This window comes from Scyliorhinus torazame, chromosome 27 (genome assembly GCF_047496885.1).
Source record: "Scyliorhinus torazame isolate Kashiwa2021f chromosome 27, sScyTor2.1, whole genome shotgun sequence".
NCBI classification, from domain to species: Eukaryota; Metazoa; Chordata; class Chondrichthyes; order Carcharhiniformes; family Scyliorhinidae; genus Scyliorhinus; species Scyliorhinus torazame.
This window is the reverse complement of record NC_092733.1, coordinates 9,828,175-9,837,757: the sequence shown is the minus strand read 5'-3', so window position 1 is coordinate 9,837,757 and position 9,583 is coordinate 9,828,175.

The following is a 9,583-nucleotide window of genomic DNA, read 5'->3' as shown; positions in this document are numbered from 1 at the left end:
CGGGCCTGAAGAGGCATTTTTGAAGTACAGTCACTGTTGTGATGTGGAAAATGATTCGGAATATTTTTTCGCGTGAGGTTGGTTGAGGAGAAATGTTGGGCTGATGACCAGGAGAACTCCCCTAACCTCCATCGTATAGCGCTGTGGGAATCTTATCCACCCAGACTGGGCCTTGCTTTAATTTATGAAATGAAAAAAAATGAAATGAAAATCACTTATTGTCACGAGTAGGCTTCAATGAAGTTACTGTGAAAAGCCCCTAGTCGCCACATTCCGGCGCCTGTTCGGGGAGGCTGGTAGGGGAATTGAACTGTGCTGCTGGCCTGCCTTGGTCTGCTTTCAAAGCCAGCGATTTAGCCCAGTGTGCTAAACCAGCCCCAGCTAAACCAGATTTACATCTGAAAGTTGATGCTATTTAACATATCAAGCACACAGTGGGTAAATAAAGCTACAGCACAATAATTTACTGTGCACAGCATTGAAGAGCGTTTCTGTGATTAAACCAGCCCGTGTGTTTTATCCTTGTGTCTTTTTAGAGACTGCAATCAATGGGATTATATATGGGCTTTCTAGTTTAAACTGAGTTCCATTTTATTGATATCCCATTCTTTTTAATCATTTATGTGATGTGGGCGTTGCTGGCTAGACCGGCGTTTATTACCCATCCCTAATTGCCCTCGAGAAGGTGGCGATGAGCTGTCTCCTTGAACCGCTGCAGTCCGTGTCGTGTAGGCACATCCACACTGCTGTTAGGGAGGGAGTTCCAGCATTTTGCCCCAGCGACAGTGAAGGTACGCCAATACATATCCAAGTCAGGATGGTGTGGGGCTCGGAGGGGAGCCTCCAGGTGGTGGGGCTCCCAGGTGTCTGCCGCCCTCGTCCTTCCAGTCGTGGTCGTGGTCGTGGGTTTGGAAGGTGCTGTCGAAGGAACCTTGGTGAGTTGCTGCAGTGCATCTTGTGGATGGTGCACACGGCTGCCACTGTGCGTCGGTGGTGGAGGGAGTGAATGATGGTATGCGTATGCTGTTGGGTCTACTGGACTCATGTACTGATGGGTTACGGGAACCGATCTCAACAAAGCCAACATTGGACCCAATGGGCAGGGTTTACCGACCAATCAGATCTCTTCAAGCACAGGAATACCTGAAAATAAGAGTGACACTCCGAGGGCCTCTCTCAAGTCAATGAAATCTTTTAGCCCGACCAATTTCCACCCCCAGTCCTTTGCCCCCATTCACTTCATTAAAAGATCGAGGATAATTTGAGTGAATTTAAATGTGACAGATCTCTCATGCGTTGGAATTAATTTCTGAAACAGTAAAATGCTGATGTAGAGCAAAAACATCTGGTTCCCTTAGAATCCCTGATGACTTGTTAGTGAACACAAAAATAAACCATTTATCACTCCAACAATAGAACTATTATTTCTCCAAAGATAATGAGCAGGACTACACCAAACAGTATCTGACTCAAACCCAAGGCCCCTTTTCCATCTTTAATCTCCTTGCGGCTCTACATAAGAATGTGGATCACGGGCAGCATCGCCACTTGGCTGCTTAACGCTTTGATGAAGAAAATTGGCACTTACTTGACTTGATATTCATGCCTCTCAGCCAACGGAGTCTTGGGTCTAAACTGTCCTCCACCATCTGACCTGGATTGGCGGTTTAGCGCAGGGCTGAGGGAGTGTGGCACTGTTGGAGGTGTCGTCTTTTGAATGGGTTTTTAAGTAGCAGTCACATCTGCCCATGAGGGTGGGTGCAAAACGGGTCCAATGTGATGAAGGGGTGAACTAATATTTAAAAGGATCGAAAGAATTGAAACATGGAGAGGCTGATTCCTCTAGTGGGATGTGTGATGTTCCTTGTACAGTTCTCCAAGATAGCTAAAAGTTGTAGTGTTTACAAAGAATATCAAGCTATGTATTTAAAACAAAGCTAGTTTATTTTACACTACCTTAAATGGTTTGCACACTCTACTGAGTAATAGCTAACAAAATAACAGAATCAAATCTGTTCCAGTAATCTATTATGTCTCTCTAATACAACCAACACTCTGGGCGCAATTCTCCCATCGGGAGTCTAAGTGCCGACGCCTGAGTGAAAACCGGAGTGTTTCACTCCGGCGTCAGAGGCCGCTCCCAGCCCCCTATTCTCCCGCCCCCGGGGGGGGGCTAGGAGCGGCGTCGTTTCATTTGTGCGCGCATGGCCTTGGCACCGCGTAAAAGCGGCGGCGCGTAAATGACGTCACCCCCACATGTGCGGGTTGGCGTCCTCCCCGAGGCCGCCCCGGAAGAAGATGTCGGATGGATCTTGCGGGGCGGCGGAGCAAAGGAGGTCCTCCTTCAGAGAGGCCGGCCCACCGATCGGCGGGCACCGATCGCGGGCCAGACCCCATTTGAGGCCCCCCCCGCCGGTGCAGGAACCCCCCCCCCCACCCCACAGGCCGCCCCTCCAGCGTTCTCGCGCTGTTCCCGCCGGCAGCGATCAGGTGTGGACGGCGCCGGCAGGAACCCGTCGTATTGGGCAGGCCGCTCGGCCCATTCGGGCCGGAGAATCGCCGCTCGCCCGTTGCAAACAGCGAACGGCGATTCTCCCGGCGATCAGCCGTGATTCTCGCCGCGCCAGTTTGGGGGGGGGGGGGGGAAATTGCGTGCGGGCGCCACGCCGCCCCGGCGATTCTCCCACCCGGCGTGGGGGGGTGAGAATTCCGCCCTCTATCTCAACCTCGTTCTATCCTTCTCCATAAGCTTCTCCCAGAATGCTCAGAGACACAGCCTTTTATAAGACTACTCAGTGATGCCATCTAGTGTTGAGATACATGAACATCATCTTAGATCATAGAATTTACAGTGCAGAAGGAGGCCATTCGGCCCATCGGGTCTGTACTGGCCTTTGGAAAGAGCACCCAACTTAAGCCCATGCCTCCACCCTATTCCCGTAACCCAGTAACCCCACCTAACCTTTTTGGACACTAAGAGCAATTTAGCACGGCCAATCCACCTAACCTGCACATCTTTGGATTGTGGGGGGAATCCGGAGCACCCGGAGGAAACCCACGCACATACGGGGAGAACGTGCAGACTCCGCACAGACAGTGAACCAAGCCGGGAATCAAACCTGGGACCCGGGAGCTGTGAAGCAATTGTGCTAACTACTGTGCTTCTTGTTAACCCTTTACTCTCCTTAGATTATACATATCATTACAGGAGGAGTCCAGATAAGGTAGCATACAGTTGTACAAAGCTGCTCAGGTAAGTCCTCCTTACCTGCAGTATAGCCTTCAGTTATGGGCATCTATCACTGGGCAGCGTAGGTTCTTCAAAATGATTCCAGGGCTAAAGGATTTGATGGGCTAGTTTTGTATTGCCTGGAGTGTAGGAAATGAAGGGATGATCTGATTGGCAAGTTTAATCATTTAAGATGATTCAAGGGTTTGATTGGACAGGTAGAGTGAAACCATTCCTTCTGGTGGGGGTAGGGAGTTCAGAACAAAGGAGCAGGACCTTATTATTGAAGCTGGGTCACTCGGGCGTGATGTTAGGATAGCTCCTCATCACGCAAAGGAGCCTGGAATCGGGAACTCTGGAAGTGCAGGTATCGTCCTGGTAAATCATCACTGCACTCGCTCCAAGACAAATATATCCTTCCGAAGGTGTAGTGCCCAGAACACAGCAACACCAAGTGTGGTCTGATTGTGTAGCAGAAGCCGGACTTCTATCTCACTCGGGATATAAGGCCACCATTCTATTAGCCATCATACCTCAAGCATCACCATCAGAATAGATGAAGCGGCCATTCATCTTATCTCCATGAAATTGGCCGGTGTGAAAATTGACTATCAGGTTTGCCTGTGAAGTAACGGACGGGGCGGTGGCAAGGTGGTTAGCACTGTTGCCTCACAGCGCCCAGTGACCCGGGTTCAATTCCGGCCTCGGGTGACCATCTGCGTGGAGTTTGCACGTTCTCCCCGTGTCTGCGTGGATTTCCTCCGGGTGCTCCGGTTTCCTCCCACAATCCAAAGGTGCGCAGGTTAGGTGGATTGGCCATGATGAATTGCCTCTTAGTGTCCAAAGGATGTGGAGGTTAGGTGGGGTTACGGGGATAGGGAGGGGGAAATCGTCCTCGGTAGTGCGCTCTTTCGGAGGATCGGTGCATATTAGATGGGCCGAATGGCCTCCTTCTGCACTGCAGGGATTCTCTGGATAACAATGACTACACTTCAAGTTCACTGACTGTGAAGTGAAATCGTTTGAGATGTCTTAAAGAATTGATTAATTGACAATTTGCAACTTCTTTACTTGATAAATCAAAGTTCCTCTAATCTGTCATTCCTTGGCAAAATCAATCTCTTTGGTAAGTTGTTCTATGGAGACATAATATATATATTTTAATTAATCTTCTCCAGCATTGTATTTGGAATACCAAGGGAAATAAGGTTAAGAAACAGGGGGGCAATTGGACGAGGTAATGTAGAGATAATTCAGTCCCCATTATAGAATTAAACATTCAGAATTCATTTTGAACCTGCTGCTATAAGTTCCTATATTCACACCTTCAATGAAAACGTCCCGTGTAATTTTATCACGCAGTAATGACAGCCTCCTGCCAGCGGAGACGCTCTAGTTTTCTTTCTCTGTCTCTAGTAGTTTTATCTCCCTGGATCTATCTCTCAGTGTTGATTCCCAAATTTCTTTCTCCGTCAGTCTGGCCTCAATAAAAGTCGAGATGGATTTGCACGTAAAAAGAAGTTATTTTATTCAGCTTGCAAGCTTGATTCATTTCACAGAAACATAAGAGACATCCAGTCTCCTACATCTCAGAAAGCGAATGAACAAAGAGACAAAGGGATCTCTGCAAATCAATTCAAATGGTATCAAGTTTCACATACTCGATGCCCATAGGTCAGCCTATATCCCTCCTGACCTGTTTGATCTATTCTGATTGGCTCACTTCCAATCCCTTTCTCTGGCCCCTATCAATGCAGCATCACTCTCGTAGACACACCTCTTCCTGCTTTCCCCATGCGGCCTCAAATCCCTTTGTCTCTATCTGCCAGAATCAAAGTGGCTTATTTCTACATTACATTAACTAATATCTCTAAAGTAACTATTTTATATCACATTCGTCATCAGGAAACTTCGAGGTGAGGGTGATCGAGGCTGACATTTTGCACAAAAAACAAAATCTACTGCTTAGAACTGCCCTTAAATATAAATAAATAGCGTTGGAGACGCACAGCAGCCAGTCTGAGTTACGGCCTTCATTGTGTTTACTGGTTGAATTAGCCTGCCCTTATTTGAGATTTCGAACATTTTGTTTTTTTAATAAATCAGTAACATGCTGTGCCCCCCAAAAAATCAAACGCTAATTCTGCATTGATATCAGTCTTGAATCGGTTAGTAGACATCTCGTCTGAGTCAGAGATTGAGGTTGACCCTCCAGTGTCACACTGAGAAGATACCACACTTTCAGATGGGTGATCGGTTAAGACCGCCGCCCTTGCCGCCCTCTTGCTTTATGTAAAAGATCTCGTCATGTAAGTGAAATGAAAATCACTTATTGTCACAAGTGGGCTTCAAATTGTTGCTAACTTTCCCGTTGGTTCAATTGCTCTGTTTTATTACCTTTGTTCTCGAGTCGCCAGGTATCTTTATGATTCAAATCAAAGCACATTTATTATACACAGTAATCGCTACTCATGCACAAATTCTACGTCTAAGCTACTTCTACAACTAACAGGCCTATACTTAACTTTGGACTGGCCCACCAGGTCAGGGGAACAAATGGCCTTTCGTTTGGGTTCTGAGTCTGCGGGATTCAAAGTTGGTACGGATTGGTAGCTAGGAGCGCCTATCTCGTAGCGAGCGTTGAATTAAGACTTACTTTGTTCGGGGGTCAATGTTGGTTTGTGTTGCTGGGTGACCCGGGCAGGATGCAGAGGTGAAGAGAGCGATTTGAACTTGGGGCTTAACTCTTATAGTCCCCAGGGGCTTCCCGCCTGGGGCGGACCCTGTACCTGGTCCCAAGTGATTTGACTTTGTCCCAATCGCTTGGTTCGATTTTCTCCAATACTGGAGCAGTTCCCTGATCAATGGGCGGTCTTGAGGTGCTCGTTCACCTCCTTTGCGTTGGCTCCTGCTGGCGCCGAGGAGTCTGGCTTTGCTTCGTGTGTCCAAAATGTTACTTATTGTTCCCAGGGATTGCTCATCAGTATGCAGATGGCTGCTACTTTGTTATGCTGATGGTCGCTGGTCTCAATGTTGTCTGGCCTTTGCAGAGGTAAATACACAGCAAACCTGCAGCTGCTGGTTTCTGTCTAGTTGGCTGACTTTCCCATCAGCCTTTGCCGTTCGCCATTTTAAATCGGGAGTTGGCCAATTTAGGTGGCTACAAAATGAAGTTACTGTGAAAAGCCCCTAGTCGCCACATTCCGGCGCCTGTTCGGGAATTGAACCGTGCTGCTGGCCTGCCTTGGTCTGCTTTCAAAGCCAGCGATTTAGCCCTGTGCTAAACCAGCCCCGGTTTAGTGTCGAAGGAGCTGAAGCAATGGTATGAGTGACGTCCTCAAATCAATTTATTTCCCCCTTAACATCGGTTGTTTCACGTGACCCAGAGAACACAGGCAAAGACCCCCCCCCCCTCAGCGTCCAGGACAGCTGGAAACGTTCTTGTACATACTTAAGAATAATGCCCTAACCTTTCCCCAGTTAGCAACAGCTGCTCCTGTCGTGTTGGGTGCTCTGTTACACAGACGAACCAACACGGTTGCGGATGGTACAACTCAGTTTTATTACTAACACTAACAACATCTGTAAACTGGTTACTGTGGTTCGTTCATTACCCTCTAACCTGTGGACCCAGCCCTAACACTATCTTAGAGAGGCACTCAGCACATGGTGAATGTCTGAGTGGTTTGCTGTGAGCTCTGTGCCCTGAGCTGTCTCCTGCTGGAATGAACGGGAAGTGTCGTGTTCCCCGTTTTATAGTGTGTATGCTCTTGCCTGTGATTGGCTGTGATGTTGCGTGTGCATTGATTGGTCCGTTGATCTGTTCATCAGTGTGTATGTATGTTTGCACCATGATGTTTATCTGAATATCATGACAGCTCCCACTTAACGACTAGAGCACGCGCACTTCATTGTGACAGGATGGCAACATTAGCTCTTGCCACTGTTCGAGGAGAGCAAGAGAGTTCTCCCCAGAGTCCTGGCAATATCTATTCCTCAACCAGCGTTGCAGGGGCAGGCTTTCTGGTCATTATCAGGCTGCTGATCGAGGGCACCGGCCGTGAGTAGATTGGCTGCTGCGTTTCCTACATCACAGCAAATATCAAAAAATAACTTCTTCATGAGTTATAAAATGCTTTGGGGCCCCCTCCCTGGCAGGAAGCGTTTGACCGAAGCCAGTTTTGCACTCTGATTTTGCGAACACATTATTAGGACAATGCACATGCATGACTGCATTGCACATTAACACTGCTTAACTACCAATCAATAGCAGTAAGCTTGTACAAGCCACATATCAATGGAGCAAATGGTCCATGAATACCAGTATGAACCTGTGCTGTGCCTCCCCCCACCCCCTTGCTGTCCCACTTCATTCTTTAGTGTAGAAATCTGTGGGAATAACTTGTCCATCAAGTTCCACTATAATAACTTTTTGCTTGAGCAGGATTGAGGATTTGTTGTTGGCTCCATCTTTGCGGGATGCAGCTGTTGTGAGTGGCCAGGAGATACTCCCAGACCCGCAGTAGATTAGCTGGTAATTGATGGCGATAAATCCGGCTGGATCATTAGGATGGACGCCCCTGCCCACTGGCTTCAGGAAATGAGCGAATCATTGTTACTGCGATAATTATCCTCAAAATTAAAACTCTTATTGCCAATCCATTTGTCTCCAGTCTCACATTCGATTCCCACTGACATCTGCCTCGTACTCTCGCCTAATGATATTCTGAAGTCTGTTCAGAGACAGGCAGCGCCCGCTCAAGGGAGATATGACTTGGACATTTGAACGCCTTGGCAGCCACGGTTAGTGTTTCCATTTTCAAGTCTTGGCTTCAAAAAAGGAAATGGAGAATTGCATTTATATGGCGCCTTCCATGACCTCAGGACGCCCCAAAGTGCTTCACAGCCAATGCGAAATGTCCTTTGAAGCATAGTCATTGTTGTAGTGAAGGAAGGGGCCGCCCAATTTGGCCGGCTCGTGTGCCCCGGACCACCCCCCCCCTCAGTGCCCCCAGCCCCGAATAAAGCCCCCCCCCCCCCGCCCGCGGATCGGCCCTCCCCCGACTGTGGCGGGGCCGGACTGAGCCCGCAGCCGCCACGCCGAGTTCCTGACGGATGAGATCACACGCGATCGACGCCGTCGGGAACTCGGCCGGCCGGGGGCGGAGCTTCGGGGGGAGGGGGCGGGGTCTCAGGCAACGCCCTGAGGCCGTCGATGCGCCGCTTTGGAGGGTGCGGAGCATCGCGAAAGCTGCACCGCCCCCGATTTGGTCAGGGACTCAGATCCGCCGGCTGATCGCCGAACGGGATTTCGGTGTCGGCAACCGGAGAATCCAGCCCCATATATTTTATAATGCGGAGGAGTCCAGAGGTCGGAGCCAGGATTATGGAATAGTTACTAATAAATCCTTTACCCTTTCTGCCTCAAGGCGGAGGTGATTGGTACGAAGGGGTGAGGTTCTCTGGCTTCCCCGCGACGTGTTTCTCGGTGGCGGAAGGCGGCCTGCTGTCGGCAGCCGGTGGGATTTCCCGTTGAATCCGCCCCATGCTGCCGGGAAACCCGCGGCGGGGATGTGCCATCGGCAGGACTGGAAAATCCCGCTGACGGAAACAGCCGGAAGATCCCGCCCACTGCAATGAAGGGGCATCGAGGTAAGAGCAGGAGGGTGAACTCAGTAGAAGGATATGACGATGACACCATAGGACCTAAGGCCATAAAGCATTGCCATCGGGCCCAGGAGCAGAAGTGGGCCATTCGGCCCATCAGGTCTGCTCCGCCATCCAATGAGATTGTGACTGATCCGATGTGATAATCGTCAACTCCACTTTACCTCCTTATCCCCATAACCCTCGAGTCCCTCACTGATTAAAATTCTGTCCATCTCAGCCTTGAATATACTTAACGACCCGGCCTCTACATCTCTCTGCGGGAAAGAATTCCACAGATTCACTCCCCTCTGAGAGAAGAAATTCCTCCTCATCTCTGTCTGAAATGGGCGACCCCCTGACTCTGAGATTGCACCTTGATAGAGTGAGATGAGGAGGAGTGGGAGGGGGTTCGCGTGCGGCATTAACAACAGCGGACACCAGTTGTGTTGAATGCCCCGTGACAGAGTTGTAAGTACTTTCAAATTCACATAACGCTACATTGCACAATTCCTGCCTCTCGGACGGGGATGTTTTTAAAATGGAGCATGATGCAATTATAGAAATAATTGATCATGGCATTGTGATGGATCGCTTTTGGGCAGCGATATAAACTTCTAGCCGTAAATCTGCTGGAACGAATTTCTCATGCAGCTAAAATAACTCACCTATAAACGTGCCTCAGTGTTATCCATTCGCTTCCGCAGT